Source organism: Lolium perenne, chromosome 7 (assembly GCF_019359855.2).
Source record: "Lolium perenne isolate Kyuss_39 chromosome 7, Kyuss_2.0, whole genome shotgun sequence".
Taxonomy (NCBI): Eukaryota; Viridiplantae; Streptophyta; class Magnoliopsida; order Poales; family Poaceae; genus Lolium; species Lolium perenne.
Window position 1 is genome coordinate 86,024,327 of NC_067250.2, and position 17,689 is coordinate 86,042,015.

The window sequence follows — 17,689 nt, forward strand, 5'->3', positions numbered from 1 at the left end:
CTTCTTTATCCAAGATCTCGCGGCTCCACTCAGGTGTACTTGGATGCTCTGCATGGCTGTTGCTCTGGTTCCTCCTATCAGCTTCACCGTCTCGAGGTAATCGACTAGCCAATCCTCTGGATCTTGCAAGCCGTCGAATTTTTTGAAGTTATCAGGCAGTTTGAACCCCGAAGGGACTCGAGTTTTTCGGACCCTCCTTGTGAAGCACGGCAACCCGCACATATCCTCTTCATCTAATTCTGGGGAGTGCCGATGTTCCCTTCTATTTTGTCGTGCTCTGTCCACCCTTGCTTGCGCTGCTGTGTCTCTTGCTGCACCTGTTCTTTCGGGAACTGTTGCTGCTGCCGCAGGTCGTGGACTATTTTGCCTTGCTGAACCTTCGGGGGGTGTTGATGCAAACGTTGTTCCCATGGCTCCAACACCTGCCATGGCCATGTTGTATAATGCTTCTCTTGGATCTCCAGGAGGTGGCCTAGATGCGAGGATAAAGGCTTGTGTCGCCATATACCCAGCTTCCGGTGTTTTGGGGATAATGTTTCCTCTCGTGTCTATCGACATAAAAGACATGTCGAGGTTTTGAACCAAGTGCTCTCTTTCTCCCTCAGGTATGTTTTGCAGCCTTGATCTTGCTCTGTTTCGAGCTTCTCTATGGCTATCTCCCGAAGTTCTTGATTGTCGACTTAGTTCTGCTCTTCGCTTGCTTGATGCGGAGGCTGCCTCCCTTCTTCTATTCAGAGCTGATGTCTGTTTTTCCAATTCCCTTGCAGCTCACGCGAGCCTATATTGATATGCTTGCAACTCTTCTGGCGTGGCTGTTGTGGCCATTGGTTCTGAACCATCCATGGCTCTTGCAGCTCTATCCCATGCTGCTTGTGGAAGTTGAACCCTAACACGTGGTGTAGGTCCAACATATTTATTGCCTAAACCTCGTCTTAGATCGGAGGGATCTGTAGGATAACGTTGCATAGAAAACAAAAAATTTCCTACGGCGAACACGCAATCCAAGCCAAGATGCAATCTAGAAGACGGTAGCAACGAGGGGGTATCGAGTCTCACCCTTGAAGAGATTCCAAAGCCTACAAGATGAGGCTCTTGTTGCTGCGGTAGACGATCACTTGCCGCTTGCAAAAGCGCGTAGAAGATCTTGATCACGATCGGTTCCGGCGCCACGAACGGGCAGCACCTCCGTACTCGGTCACACGTTCGGTTGTTGATGAAGACGACGTCCACCTCCCCGTTCCAGCGGGCAGCGGAAGTAGTAGCTCCTCTTGAATCCGACAGCACGACGGCGTGGTGTCGGTGGCGGTGTAGAAGTCCGGCGGAGCTTCGCTAAGCAATGCGGGCAATATGGAGTGGAGGAGCTTGGCTAGGGTTTGGGAGGGGGTGGCCGGCCACTCTATGGGGGGCGGCCAGCTTATGGTCTTGGGGTGGCCGGCCCCCTCCCTTGGCCCCTCATTATATAGGTGGATCCCAAGTGTTGGTGTCCAAGTCTTCGAATAAGACCCGAAACCAAAACCTTCCATAGGAGAGGGGAAACCTAGCCCAACTAGGACTCCCACCCAAAGGTGGGATTCCCACCTCCCATGGGGGGGGTGGCCGGCCCCCTATGGTGGAGTCCACTTGGGACTCCACCCCCACTAGGGCTGGCCGGCCATGGAGGTGGAGTCCCTTGTGGACTCCACCTTCCTTGGTGGTTTCTTCCGGACTTTTCTAGAACCTTCTAGAACCTTCCATAGAACCTTCCGCGACATTTTATTTCACATAAAATGACATCCTATATATGAATTGTGAGGACCCCGGACCAACTGTCCGAAATACCCTGTTATGTATACAGTTCACGATCCCATGATCAGTGCGCCGTGAACACATAACCGAACTGATATCAAATTACATCATCCATTACAAAACGGAATAAGAAAAATTACATCAAGGTCACATGACCAATCTTTACATAATATCCTTGGAGGGCCTAATCTAATCATCAGAGTAGCGGAATCACTTCAGCAGCGTAGAGCCCAAGTCATCTGCCTTAACCCTACAGGCAACTGACTGGGAAGACGTTCCTAGCTCGCATAGACGTCGTCAACTCCTTCTTCATCTGTCGAATTCCTCCAAGTCTGGCCAAGTAAATAGCCAGGGACAAAGCCGTGAGTACATTGGAATTGTACTCGCAAACCATCAAGAAAGGTGCTAACAATGCTAACTAAAAGAGACAAGAGAGGAAGAATAGTTTCTTTTTTGGATATAGCATGTGAAAGAGAATCAGTTTCTCTTGTGTATATAGCATGTGAAAGAGAATCAGTTTCTCTTGTGGATATAGCATCCCAACATCGCAGTGGAAGGGGACACTAAGAGGGTTCTATGACATCTCTATATCTTTGTTAAAGAAGATACTTCAAAAGAGTTCTACAACATAAAACTCTAGGGAGGGGGTAACCCAATTTGTTTCCTTTCCGACCATCTCCATATGGTCAACCAAACCATTCCCGTACCCTTCCGGTACTCCGAAAACAAGTTCCTTTCTTTCATTTTCCAAACAATTTTTGTAAACCAAAAACTCATCAGGCTAAGCAACAGCCATTCCAACCGTCCATGACCGCGGACACGGCTATTCGAATAGATTTGACTCTGCAGAGTTTGCACACTTTCCCCACAAGATCCGCGAGTTCATCATGTGGGCATCATCCCCGCATATCAACTATGCCATGACAAAAACTCGGACATAGCCTTTCGCCTATTCGTCTTAGCACGGGATCCTACCCTATGGAGTATGTACCTCCCCGGCACCGTGGCAGCTCACCTCACTTTGAGTGTGGCTCCACCGCCAAGCCAGGAGACCCATAGTGTCTTCCGGACGGGTCAGCCCCGAAGGCCTCCCGTTATACTATTGTCTCCACCAACGGCAATCCGGATTCAGGGGTAACCTTACCCTTATATAGTTGTGCGGTGTCCCATGTTAAGAAGAACAAACTACGAGCTAAGCCCCGTCCCACCCCAGGGTAATGTGGTTGCGCGGGTTAATTGTCACGGGTGAATACTTAGGCGCCAAAGTTTTCGAAATCAAGATTTTCTTTTCAACCATCTTTGCCAAGATCCTTTCCTTTCATAAACACACGATTGGGTAAGTCCAACTCACCCAAGGTTTTCCAAAATTCTTTTCAACAAGGTATTTTTTTCCAAGGGGGTTCCCAACCTATAGTTTTATGAAGGAACTAAGAGTCACAATGACATGATGCTAGCCATCATACCACTAAGGGGATGATAATTGTGGTGTTAAGGGGATCATACATACTTTAGGATAAGCATGTATAGGGACAACATAATTAAGATGATTCAAACAGGGGTCCTGATGTTAATCATCATTCCACTAAGAAGATGACAACATTGATATGGTCAAGGGGGCATACATGCTTAGGGTAAGCATGCATAACATCAACAAGGTGGTTCACATACTTGGGAGCAAGTATGCAAAGCATCAACAAGGGGTTCAACATACTTTGGGAATAAGTATGCATAGAGTAGAGGAACACAAATCACACATGATACAAGGAACCAAGTATATAATGGAGCAATGAGCACAACAAGAAAGATAAATAGCAAGAGATCAAAAGATGGCTTGCCTTGATTGGCTTATTTGTCCCTGGACTTCTTCAAATTCTTCGAATCCTTCTTCTCCTTAAAACTCGATAATGCCCGAATCTATCGTCGCGAAATAAAAGTACACAAACAAGCACAATCACAAACTAGTACTTCACCACATCACATCAAATAGTAAAACCTTGCACTAGGTACAGAGAGTTTATTTTTTTCTTTAAAAGACCTCTCCAGGATTAGGGTGTTATAGGTAAAGTTAGAGATTTTATAACCACACCTATGCATAGATCCTAAATAACACACAAAACCATCTTATGAGACTATACAACAAGTAAAAGTGTGGCTACAATATAGGTACCATTTAAACAAGCCTAATATTTTTGAATTTGTAGAAAACGGAGTTTCCTACAAATTTATATCAATATTCGAATTCAAAACACACATAGAGCACAATATTTAACCATTTAATTTAGAAAAAAAAAACACACGGATATGAGAGCAGTGGCATTTGAAAGGTATTTAAAGTTTGAAACTGCTATCATTGCTTTCACTGCATTTGGATCGGTAGATTTTGTAATATTCAAAATTGAAGTTCTCTGTTTTTGAACAAAGATTAATAGTGCTCCAAAACAAAAACATTACATAGACTTGGATCCACTTGGGTTGACAGAAACCAGAGGCATGCTGGCCCAGCAGCGTGTCTGGCTTCGGGGCGGATAAAGATTAAAAACCTGGCTACGACCCCACCTATCATTGTACACTTAGAAACTGAAGGGTTAATGTACCATTATTGGATCTAGATCTAATGGCTGAGATCAGCTAGCTTGACCACACACAAAAAAAAAAAAAGAGTACGCTTAAATAACTGTGTAAACAGGTGACGTGCATGACTTCAGATTCTGCTGCTAGCTGAAAACGACGACGATGCCTCGGGAGCTCACCTGGGAGGCTAGGTCGGCCGAAGCTCGACGGGGAAGTTTAGGCGGATACTCCGGCGCAGTGAACTTGCCCGCCTCGTTGGTGCTGGCGTGCTCTTGGTCGACGGCGCGGACGACCGGGTTTCTGGCAGGCGATGCTCGACGGGCGCAGGAGCAGGGCGGCACGGAAGCTCCTCGTCGGCCGGAACGAGCCGTCGTGGATGACGCGGAGGGTCAGCGAGGTGGTGGTATATCGGGGAAACGCAGCTTGACGTCCAGCTCGATCAACTACTCCTCCAGACGGCAGTACGAACGGCTTCTTCTCCGGCGAGCTTCTCGTACGGCCGACGATGGCGGCGGCTACCAGCGGTTCTGGGCAGAGAGAGAGGCGGCAGTTTAGGACGGGGGTGGTCAGGGTAGTAGAAAATCAAAGAGAGGGAGAGCTGGGGACGTCAGAGTTTTGCTCGACCTTGCTCGTCACCTTGCGTCGCGGTGACCGCGAGCAGAACTTGCTCCTCTCAGCGAGGTAGTGGCAGAGGCTGCGCCGCAGCGCTACTGGGAGCTAGTAGGGGTGAATGAGGATGGGGTGGAGAGGTGTGGCGAAGTGAGGTGTGTGGGGAAGCTTTTATAGCCCAGGACGGGCGTACGGTAGACGCAGTGCAGGGCGACGGTGCACCGTGTACGGGCTCACCATTGGGCAGCAGGGCGGTGGGGGAGCGTCTCTGGCGCGGGCTAGGGTTTTCGGACGGTGCGGAGCGCGGGAACGAGACGGAGAGCAAGAGAGGGCCACCGGGCAGAGGGTGCTCGACGGTGGCGTCGTCACGGCTGAGGTCACAGGCAGGACGAGTGGTGACGTTGGCGAACTGGCGTCAGCGCAGTAGGAGCATTCCGCACGCGCGCACGTCCAGGGACGGTCGTTGTGAGGGCGTAGGTCTGGGTGTGCTGCGATGCTACGCCCATGGTGACAAGGAGCGTCGAGATGGGGCAGGTGCGCCTGGTGGCGCGCGCGTGTGTGCGTTGTGTTGGCCTGGGTCGGGTGTGCTGTGCGCTAGGTTGAGCGGGTGGGCTGGAACGGCTTGGTTTCATTGTTCGGCTCATGCGGCGGGATGTTGCCGTGGCGACTGCGTCCGAGCTGAGCACTTGCAGCTGCTCTCGTGCGCGGAAGAAGGGTCAAGGTTGGTCGGATCTACTGGTTCAGGTCAAAAGAGGAAGGATTGTACGAGCCATGGATGGGTGCGTACAGGTTTTAGCTTAATAACTTGGCATGGTCATCTCCTTCTCCCTCTAAATTTTCTTGCCAAAAACGTGAAGAATAGCGGGTGCAAGGATGTCATGATATAGAGAGATGATGGCTGCAATAATGAGAGAGAGGGTAGAGAGCAAGATTTGGATTGGAAAAATGTCAATTTTTTTTGTCTAATATTTGGTTTGAAAGGATTCTAGAACTTTGAAAAGAAGAGGTCTATTTTTCTTAGTGTAAAAAAAAAGATGACATTTAAAGTGTGGTGCAAGGGTCCACACGTTTTGGCAAGCTCTTTTTTTTTGAAAAAAAATAAACATAAAAGGTCTGGTCAAAATTTGATCTAAGAATAAACAAAATTTGTTCAAACGGTTGGTGTAACATTAAAAAAAAACAAGATAAGTTTTGATCTAGTTATGATCTATACTGATGTGTGGGCATTGCATAACCTTCCCATTTTTTTTTCTCAAATAACTTTTGATGCATGAAAAGATAAAACTATCTTTTTAAATTAAGCATTAAGTAAAACAAAAAGTGAAAGTAAACTTTTATAGGAATTATTTAAAAAAAACTAATGAGGTATTATCCCTCACATACTATCTTTGAGTATTTTTTTTAAAAAATAAAAAGGTTTAAAAACCAAGGAGTGAGATGGTTTTAGTTGCATAAAAGAGAAGGATTTTAAAATAGAGTTGGATCGAGTGGGAATCTTGGTATGCAATGTTTTTCTAAAAGAGTCTACAAGATTAGGATGATTCGCACAAGCTTCTTGGTAGAGCTATGGTCCGGTAGTTTTAGAGTAGATGTAGAAGATATTGGGGTGAACTTTTGAATATATTTTTCTTAAGGTGAAGATCCTGTTTTTAGAGCACACGAAGATGTATTAGCGGTAAAAATAATTTTCCTTGGTCACATGTATTTTATTTAGTGAGTTGCTAAATTGTTTTGTTAGTAGAGGTGTTATTCGGTGAGGTAGCTCAAGACAAAACTTAACAAGCAAAACAAGACGATTCATCTACCAGCAGATCAAAGCAATTCATTATAACAAGCAGATCAAGGCAATTCATTTAATTAGTCTTAAGAAAAGTTTTTTGTTCCCCCTGATTTTTGCAATATGGACAACTAATCAAGGTTGCAAAAGTTGGGGTGTTACATGAATCTTATTCTCCGGACCATTCCGGAACTCCTCGTGATGTCCGGGATCTCATCCGGGACTCCGAACAAATATTCGAACTCCATTCCATAATTCAAGTACTACCATTTCAACATCCAACTTTAAGTGTGTCACCCTACGGTTCGAGAACTATGTGGACATGGTTGAGTACTCACTCCGACCAATAACCAATAGCGGGATCTGGAGATCCATAATGGCTCCCACATATTCAACGATGACTTTAGTGATCGAATGAACCATTCACATACATTACCAATTCCCTTTGTCTCGCGATATTTTACTTGTCCGAGGTTTGATCTTCGGTATCACTCTATACCTTGTTCAACCTCGTCTCCTGACAAGTACTCTTTACTCGTACCGTGGTATGTGGTCTCTTATGAACTCATTCATATGCTTGCAAGACATTAGACGACATTCCACCGAGAGGGCCCAGAGTATATCTATCCGTCATCGGGATGGACAAATCCCACTGTTGATCCATATGCCTCAACTCATACTTTCCGGATACTTAATCCCACCTTTATAGCCACCCATTTACGCAGTGGTGTTTGGTGTAATCAAAGTACCTTTCCGGTATAAGTGATTTACATGATCTCATGGTCATAAGGACTAGGTAACTATGTATCAAAAGCTTATAGCAAATAACTTAATGACGAGATCTTATGCTACGCTTAATTGGGTGTGTCCATTATATCATTCACACAATGACATAACCTTGTTATTAATAACATCCAATGTTCATGATTATGAAACTAATCATCTATTAATCAACAAGCTAGTTTAAGAGGCATACTAGGGACTTCTTGTTTGTCTACATATCACACATGTACTAATGTTTCGGTTAATACAATTCTAGCATGATATATAAACATTTATCATAAACATAAAGATATAAATAATAACCACTTTATTATTGCCTCTAGGGCATATCTCCTTCAGTCTCCCACTTGCACTAGAGTCAATAATCTAGATTACATTGTAATATACCTAACACCCATGGCATTTTGGTGTTGGTCATGCTTTGCCCTAGGGAGAGCTTTAGTCAACGGATCTGCTACATTCAGATCGGTGTGTACTTTGCAAATCTTTACTTCTCCATCTTCGATGTACTCGCGAATCGAGTGGTAACGCAGCTTGATATGCTTCAGCCTCTTGTGTGACCTTGGCTCTTGTGCATTGGCGATGGCACCCATGTTATCACAAGAAATGATTAATGGGTCCAATGCACTAGGAACCACACCGAGCTCTACAATGAACCTCTTCATCCATACCGCTTCGATGAAGCCTCTGAAGCCGCTTATGTACTGCGATTCTGTTGAAGACTTCGCCACCGTGCAATCGCTTCGAGCTTGCCCAGCTTGCTGCAGCACCATTCAATATAAACACGTACCAGATTGTGACTTAGAGTCATCGGGATCGGTGTTCCAACTTGCATCGGTGTAACCGTTTACAACGAGCTCTTGGTCACCTCCATAACAAAGAAACATATCCTTAGTTCTTTTCAAGTACTTCAGGATATTCTTGACCGCTGTCCAAGTGTTCCATTCCTGGATCACTTTGATATCTCGCTAGTCAAACTAACAGCATGTGCTATATCCGGTCTAGTACATAGCATGGCATACATGATAGATCCTATCGCCGAGGCATAGGGGATGTTACACATCCTTTCTCTTTCTTCTCGCCGTAGCCGGTCCTTGAGTTTTACTCAATACCTTGCCTGGTAACATAGGTAAGAACCCTTTCTTACTTTCGTCCATTCTAAACTTCTTTAGAATCTTGTCCAGATATGTACTCTGTGATAGCCCTATTAGGCGTCTTGATCTATCTCTATAAATCTTGATGCCTAATATATACGATGCTTCACCAAGGTCTTTCATTGAAAAACTATTATTCAAATAACCCTTAACACTGCTTAATAGTTCTATATCATTCCCGATCAATAATATGTCATCTACATATAATATCAGGAATGCTACAGAGCTCCCACTCACTTTCTTGTAAATACAGGCCTCTCCATGACATTGTATAAACCCGAAGTCTTTGATCACCTTATCAAAGCGTCGGTTCCAACTTCTTGATGCTTGCTTCAGTCCATAGATTGAACGCTGAAGTTTGCATACTTTGTCAGCATTTTTAGGATCGACAAAACCTTTGGGTTGTACCATATACAACTCTTCCTCAATGTCTCCATTAAGGAACGACGTTTTGACATCCATCTGCCAAATCTCATAATCGAAAAATGCAGCTATTGCTAACAAAATCCTCACAGATTTTAGCTTCGCTACAGGTGAGAATGTCTCATCGTAGTCAACTCCTTGAATTTGTCGGAAACCCTTTGCGACAAGTCGAGCTTTATAGACAGTAATATTACCATCAGCATCTGTTTTTCTCTTGAAGATCCATTTATTCTCGACAGCCTTACGGCTATCAGGTAAGTCTACCAAAGTCCATACTTTGTTATCATACATGGATCCCATTTCGGATTTCATGGCTTCTTGCCATTTGTTGGAATCTGGGCTCATCATCGCTTCTTCATACGTCGCAGGGTCCTCATCATTGTTATCCACAATCATGACATTTAGACAAGGATCATACCAATCAGGAGTGGCACGTTCCCTTGTCGATCTGCGAGGTTCAGTAGTTTCCTCGCTCAAGTTTCATGATCATTATCATTAGCTTCCTCTCGTTGCCGGTGTAGGCGGTACAGGTACAACTTCCGATCGCGCTACTCTGATCAACGAGTATAGATTCATCAATCTCATCGAGTTCTACTTTTCTTCTAGTCACTTCTTTAGTGAGAAATTCTTTCTCAAGAAAGGTTCCGTTCTTAGCAACAAAGATTTTGCCTTCGGATCTGTGATAGAAAGTGTACCCTATAGTTTCCTTAGGGTAACCTATGAAGACGCATTTCTCCGCTTTGGGTTCTAGCTTGTCCGGTTGTAACTTCTTTACATAGGCTTCGCAACCCCAAACTTTCAGGAATGACAGCTTAGGTTTCTTATTAAACCATAATTCATACGGTGTCGTTTCTACGGATTTTGATGGTGCTCTATTTAAAGTGAATGCGGCTGTCTCTAATGCATAACTCCAAAATGATAACGGCAAATCAGTAAGAGACATCATACTACGAACCATATCTAAGAGAGTTCGATTACGACGTTCGGACACACCGTTTCGTTGAGGTGTTCCCGGTGGTGTCAATTGTGAAAGTATTCCGCATTTCTTTAAATGCATGCCAAACTCATAACTCAGATATTCACCTCCACGATCAGATCGTAGAAATTTGATCTTCTTGTTACGTTGATTTTCTACTTCACTTTGAAATTCCTTAAACTTCTCGAAAGTTTCGGATTTATGTTTCATGAAATAGATATACCCATATCTACTCAGATCATCTGTGAAGGTTAGAACATAACGATAACCACCGCGCGATGCTACGCTCATTGGTCCACATACATCGGTATGTATGATTTCCAATAAGTCGATGGCTCGCTCCATCATACCGTAAAATGGAGTTTTTGTCATTTTTCCCATTAGACATGCTTCGCATCTATCAAGTGACTCAAAGTCAAGTGATTCAAGTAATCCATCGGTATGGAGTGTCTTCATGCGTTTCACTCCAATATGACCAAGACGACAAGTGCCACATATAAGTAGAATTATCATTAAGTTTAATTCGCTTAGCATCAATGTTATGTATGTGCGTATCACTACTATCGAGATCTAACGAGAAATAAGCCATTCTTTTGTGGTGCTCGACCATAAAAGATATTATTCATAAAAATAGAACAACCATTATTCTCAGACTTGAATGAATAACCGTCTTGCATTAAACAAGATCCAGATATAATGTTCATGCTCAACGCAGGTACATAATAGCAATTATTTAGGCTTAAAACTAATCCCGAAGGTAGATGTAGAGGAAGTGTGCCGATCGCGATCACATTGACCTTGGATCCGTTTCCAACGCGCATCGTCACTTCATCTTTCAGCAATGTCGTTTATTCTTTAGTTCCTGTTTCGAGTTACAAATATGAGCAACCGAACCAGTATCAAATACCCAGGTACTAGAACGAGAACCCGTGAAATGAACATCTATAACATGTATATCAAATATACCTTCTTTCTTCTTCTTGACAAGGCCGCTCTTCAGATCAGCCAGATACTTGGAGCAATTACGCTTCCAGTTGTCCCTTCTCCTTGCGTAATAGCACTCAGCATCGGGCTTAGGGCCGTTCTTAGGTTTCATAGGAGGCGTGGCAGCTTTCTTGCCACCCTTCTTGAATTTTCCCTTAGACTTGCCTGTTTCTTGAAACTGGTGGTCTTGTTGACCATCAACACTTGGTGCTCTTTCTTGATCTCAATCTCAGCAGCTTTTAGCATGCCAAAGAGTTCAGGTAACTCCTTGTTCATGTTCTGCATATTGTAGTTCATCACAAAGTTCTTGTAACTTGGTGGCAGTGATTGAAGGACACGATTAATCCCCAGTCTGTTAGGAATCACTATTCCCAAGTCACTGAGTTTCTTCGCATGCCCGGTCATGGCGAGCATGTGCTCACTAACGGAGCTGCCTTCTTCCATCATACAGCTGAAGAAATGTTTCGATGCTTCATAGCACTCCACGGCCGCATGAGTCTCGAATATAGCTTTCAGCTCATTCATCAACTCATGAGGATCATGGTGCTCAAAACGTTTTTGAAGATCGGATTCCAGACTGCACAGGATGGCACACTGAACTTGAGAGTACCGAGTTTTCCGAGTCGCGTAAACAGCTTTTACTTCATCGGATTCATCTTAAGCAGGAGGGTCACCTAGCGGTGCATCAAGCACAAATTGCAGATTTCCGCCAGAGAGGAAGATCCTCACATGACGGAACCAGTCGGTGAAGTTGCTACCGTTGCTCTTAAGTTTCTCTTTCTCTAGGAACTGATTAAAATTGATTGGGGACGCCATCTCTACAACATATATTTGCAATAGTTTAGACTAAGTTTATGACAAATTGAGTTCAAATTTTAATTCAACATAATTAAAAACCTAAGTGAACTCCCACTCAAAACAATATCCCTCGCATTGTCTTAGTGATCACACGAACCAAATCCACCGTACCTAAACCCGATCATCACGAGAAAAGGTGTGATTTCAATGGCGAACACTCAAAGTGTTCATCATATCAACCATATGATTCATGCTCTACCTTTCGGTATCACGTGTTCCGAGACCATGTCTGTACATGCTAGGCTCGTCAAGGCCACCTTAGTATCCGCATGTGCAAAACTGTCTTGCACCCGTCATATGTACTTATTGAATCTATCACACCCGATCATCACGAGGTGCTTCAAACGACAAGACTTGGCAACGGTGCTACTAAGGATGAACACTTTATTATCTTGAGATTTTAGTGAGGGATCATCTTATAATGCTACCGTCGCGATCTAAGCAAAATAAGATGCATAAAAAGGATTAACATCACATGCAGTTCATATGTGATATGATATGGCCCTTTTATTCTTGCGCCTTTGATCTTCATCTCCAAAGCACGGATATGATCTCCATCATCTTCGGGCATGATCTCCATCATCGTCGGCGTAGCGTCAAGGTCAATGGCGCCGTCTTCATGATTGTCCTCCATGTAGCAACTATTACAACTACTTTGAAATACTACTCAACATGAAATTTAAAGACAACCATAAGGCTCCTGCCGGTTGCCACAATACAATAATGATCATCTCATACATATTCATCATCACATTATGGCCATATCACATCACCAAACCCTGCAAAAACAAGTTAGACGTCTCTAATTTGGTTTGCATATTTTACGTGGTTTAGGGTTTTCGAGAGAGATCTAATCTACCTACGAACATGAACCACAACGTTGATACTAATGTTTTCAATAGAAGAGTAAATTGAATCTTTACTATAGTAGGAGAGACAGACACCCGCAAAGCCTCTTATGCAATACAAGTTGCATGTCGAACGAGGAACAAGTCTCATGAACGCGGTCATGTAAAGTTAGTCCGAGCCGCTTCATCCCACTATGCCATAAAGATGCAAAGTACTCAAACTAAAGATAACAAGAGCATCAACGCCCACAAACCATTGTGTACTACTCGTGCAACCATCTATGCATAGACACGGCTCTGATACCACTGTAGGATAACGTTGCATAGAAAACAAAAATTTTCCTACGGCGAACACGCAATCCAAGCCAAGATGCAATCTAGAAGACGGTAGCAACGAGGGGGTATCGAGTCTCACCCTTGAAGAGATTCCAAAGCCTACAAGATGAGGCTCTTGTTGCTGCGGTAGACGATCACTTGCCGCTTGCAAAAGCGCGTAGAAGATCTTGATCACGATCGGTTCCGGCGCCACGAACGGGCAGCACCTCCGTACTCGATCACACGTTCGGTTGTTGATGAAGACGACGTCCACCTCCCCGTTCCAGCGGGCAGCGGAAGTAGTAGCTCCTCTTGAATCCGACAGCACGACGGCGTGGTGTCGGTGGCGGTGTAGAAGTCCGGCGGAGCTTCGCTAAGCAATGCGGGCAATATGGAGTGGAGGAGCTTGGCTAGGGTTTGGGAGGGGGTGGCCGGCCACTCTATGGGGGGCGGCCAGCTTATGGTCTTGGGGTGGCCGGCCCCCTCCCTTGGCCCCTCATTATATAGGTGGATCCCAAGTGTTGGTGTCCAAGTCTTCGAATAAGACCCGAAACCAAAACCTTCCATAGGAGAGGGGAAACCTAGCCCAACTAGGACTCCCACCCAAAGGTGGGATTCCCACCTCCCATGGGGGGGGTGGCCGGCCCCCTATGGTGGAGTCCACTTGGGACTCCACCCCCACTAGGGCTGGCCGGCCATGGAGGTGGAGTCCCTTGTGGACTCCACCTTCCTTGGTGGTTTCTTCCGGACTTTTCTAGAACCTTCTAGAACCTTCCATAGAACCTTCCGCGACATTTTATTTCACATAAAATGACATCCTATATATGAATCTTATTCTCCAGACCATTCCGGAACTCCTCGTGATGTCCGGGATCTCATCCGGGACTCCGAACAAATATTCGAACTCCATTCCATAATTCAAGTACTACCATTTCAACATCCAACTTTAAGTGTGTCACCCTACGGTTCGAGAACTATGTGGACATGGTTGAGTACTCACTCCGACCAATAACCAATAGCGGGATCTGGAGATCCATAATGGCTCCCACATATTCAACGATGACTTTAGTGATCGAATGAACCATTCACATACATTACCAATTCCCTTTGTCTCACGATATTTTACTTGTCCGAGGTTTGATCTTCGGTATCACTCTATACCTTGTTCAACCTCGTCTCCTGACAAGTACTCTTTACTCGTACCGTGGTATGTGGTCTCTTATGAACTCATTCATATGCTTGCAAGACATTAGACGACATTCCACCGAGAGGGCCCAGAGTATATCTATCCGTCATCGGGATGGACAAATCCCACTGTTGATCCATATGCCTCAACTCATACTTTCCGGATACTTAATCCCACCTTTATAGCCACCCATTTACGCAGTGGTGTTTGGTGTAATCAAAGTACCTTTCCGGTATAAGTGATTTACATGATCTCATGGTCATAAGGACTAGGTAACTATGTATCAAAAGCTTATAGCAAATAACTTAATGACGAGATCTTATGCTACGCTTAATTGGGTGTGTCCATTATATCATTCACACAATGACATAACCTTGTTATTAATAACATCCAATGTTCATGATTATGAAACTAATCATCTATTAATCAACAAGCTAGTTTAAGAGGCATACTAGGGACTTCTTGTTTGTCTACATATCACACATGTACTAATGTTTCGGTTAATACAATTCTAGCATGATATATAAACATTTATCATAAACATAAAGATATAAATAATAACCACTTTATTATTGCCTCTAGGGCATATCTCCTTCAGGATCGACGTATGGATTTCCCAAATAGTCGAAAGCCTCAGACGTTTCCTCCTGATCGCGGCTTGGCTCTTCGATGGCATAAATCTGATGATATTTTGAATTCAGATCTTTGCTGGGTTTGGTGACACCATCATAGAGACTGGTGAAGACCTTGCCCACAGTGGTGGATTTGTCGATGAAGTTGAAGTTGTGGACACTGCTTGAGTCATCGCTTATATAAGAGTCCGCAGATGACTCGAAGGACATGTCGTTGAAGATCTTGGCGAGCTTTTCGCTTGCCCTGGTGCTGATGAAGCGTGGCGATGAAGTCTCCTCTGCGCCTGACTCGATTGACGATGTTGAGTTCGAAGAATCGGAATCGACCGCCGACAATCCCGATGAGATCGGAATTTCGAGACGATACGCTCCCTCCTTCTCGACGCGAAAGTGGAACCTTCCGAATGTCATCTCCATAGGCTCCTCCAGATACGCATATGCATCCAAACGGGAGGGCGGGTGAGGAACAAAATCGACAGGTCCAGTTGCGATCTGTTTACCTCGATCCATCGCGTTGCTTGCTGTTGACGAAGTCGACGATCTTGAACGTGCCATCGAGATCAGATCCTTGACGCCTATAATTCCCACAGACGGCGCCAATTGACAAGGTATTAACTTGTCAATGCCTACGGGTTGTAGACTAGGGTTTAGTCAGAAGTAGAGGGCAAGTAGATCTCGAAGGTTTCAGCCGAAAAGTACTCGACGATATGAAAACTAGGGTTTGTGAAACAATGAACCGATGATTTCTTTGTCCCTCGACTCCCCCTTATATAGGAGGTGGAGCCGAGGGATTCTTGATGTACAAGTTACAGAGTTCGGGAAGGTTTCCAACTCCTCCCATAATATTTACAAGTGTTCTCTCCTAATACAACTCTAGCTTTCCTTAACACTAGTTTGGGCTTCCGAATCTTTCATATTCATCGAGTCATGGGCCTCCAGTAAACCCCGGGTACCATCTTCGGGAGGCCCATTGGGGGTGCCTATGTCACCCCATGAGCTTGGCCTCCCGGTGATAGCCAACTGTTATCTCGGGAACTGCACAGGGCTTGGCCGTACAATTCACGTCATTTCACTTTCAACGGAGGCAACCTCGGCATAACCTCTATGATGCTTGTTTAGAGGGAACCCATACTAAGACACATAAATTTCCAGCTAAGCCTTACCCATAATCAGGTATTGTGGGGGTACTAAAAAATTGGAATGGTATCGCATCCAACTCAATCATCAGTTTTTAGCCATTTCACCAAGTCAAATTCATGTCATATTCACCTTCAAAATCTTTCAATGGAAATGACTCATCATTCCAAGGTTTTCACCATCATCATTTCACCAACACATGTTCCCATCTAGAGTAGTCAATTTAATTTAGCACTAGCATCTAAGTGTGAGGGGTGCTAAGTAATTTGCTTTGCTTCTAGGATAACTTTGATACTCTTGTACTAATCCAATACTAACCAAGTGAATCATAAATCAAAAGTACTTTGATAAAACAAAAGTAATAAAGCTTGTAAAGTAAAACTTGGAAATAGGATCATGAACATAAAGTAAATGGTTAATGCCTTGCTCATGGTGAGCTTTGCACTTTGCAAGAGTATTATCTTGCCTTGGTTGGGGAATTGGTCAAAGTGGTCTTCTTCTCCTTGGAAGTAGACCTCCTCCTCCTCTTGATACTCCTCGGTACTAGCGTATAAAATATGAATACGGGGTATACAATCATCATACCAAACTTATTTACTAAACTAAGCACACATATGATTCAAACAACTTAAGCTAGCTTCACACATTACTATTAAGTTGGTGGATGTGTTTTCTTATTTAAGAAAAATAATTTCCTCTCATACTAACTTAGGTGTTATTTTTAATAACTTAGAGAAAAAATTTCCTCTCATTATCTTATTAAGATTTAATTTCTCTCATGAATAATATATGACCTAGGTTGACCAAAGTCAACCTCTTCATACTTATCATTTAAGAAAATTAGTTAAATGAGGTGGAGGACCTCATACCATTTAATCCTAACATGGTAAAGATTTAATATCATCAAACAATTCATATGAGACCTAAATGACCAGAGTCTCTACCTCATTTTGAAATGTTTGTGACAAGATTTAAATGAGAGAAAAACTCCCATATGATTTATTAATAGTTTTGGACAATATCTTTGACTAGAAGTAGCCATATAGTACTTTAATTAAACTAGGCCATGATCATTCAAAGTAAGCATAGAATATTTTTGCAGAAACAATTTGTACAAGTGAAATGTGATTTATAGGAGTTGGAATCAACTTAAAATCATTTGCGGTTGATTTTTAATAATTATTCTAAGTCAGAAAAGTCCATGTCTTGTTTATTTTTCTACTTTAATTCTATAACAGATCTAGGATTCAAACCAGTGGCATTGTGTAGATAAAACTCTAAGCTTTCCAAATATATAAATTTTTTAAAATGTGGCCAAGTAGATTTGTCCCTATTAAATTTTAAAGTTGACATCAGATTGCAATATTTCTCTATTCTGGAATTTCAAATTTGAATTACGTGGGCTGGCGGGAATTAAACGGGCTGTGCAGAGAGAGAGGGAAATGGGCCGGCCCAGTATCGCTACGGGCCAGCTGACAAGGTGGGATCCACCTGTCAGTGGGAGTTTCTCCAGCGAAACGGTACGCGAGAGGAGGGCCGTGCGATTAGAAAAGAGATCAACGGCTGAGGGAGGGCTTCGTCTCCGGCGAGAGGATGACTTACGAGCGCCGGAGGTATGGGCCGGAGAGCTCGTCGGAGCTCCGGCGGTCGT

General features: G+C 43.9%; 1 long non-coding RNA gene across 1 annotated transcript; it reads right to left on the reverse strand.

Annotated features, from left to right (window-relative positions):
• Nucleotides 1–1,732: 1,732 nt before the first annotated feature.
• Nucleotides 1,733–5,113, reverse strand: LOC127312868 (uncharacterized). The gene is made up of 4 exons (XR_007858626.2): nt 4,981–5,113; nt 4,536–4,883; nt 3,621–3,699; nt 1,733–2,117 (listed from the first exon to the last, which is right to left on the reverse strand). It is a non-coding gene; the product is annotated as an uncharacterized lncRNA (long non-coding RNA).
• Nucleotides 5,114–17,689: the final 12,576 nt, after the last annotated feature.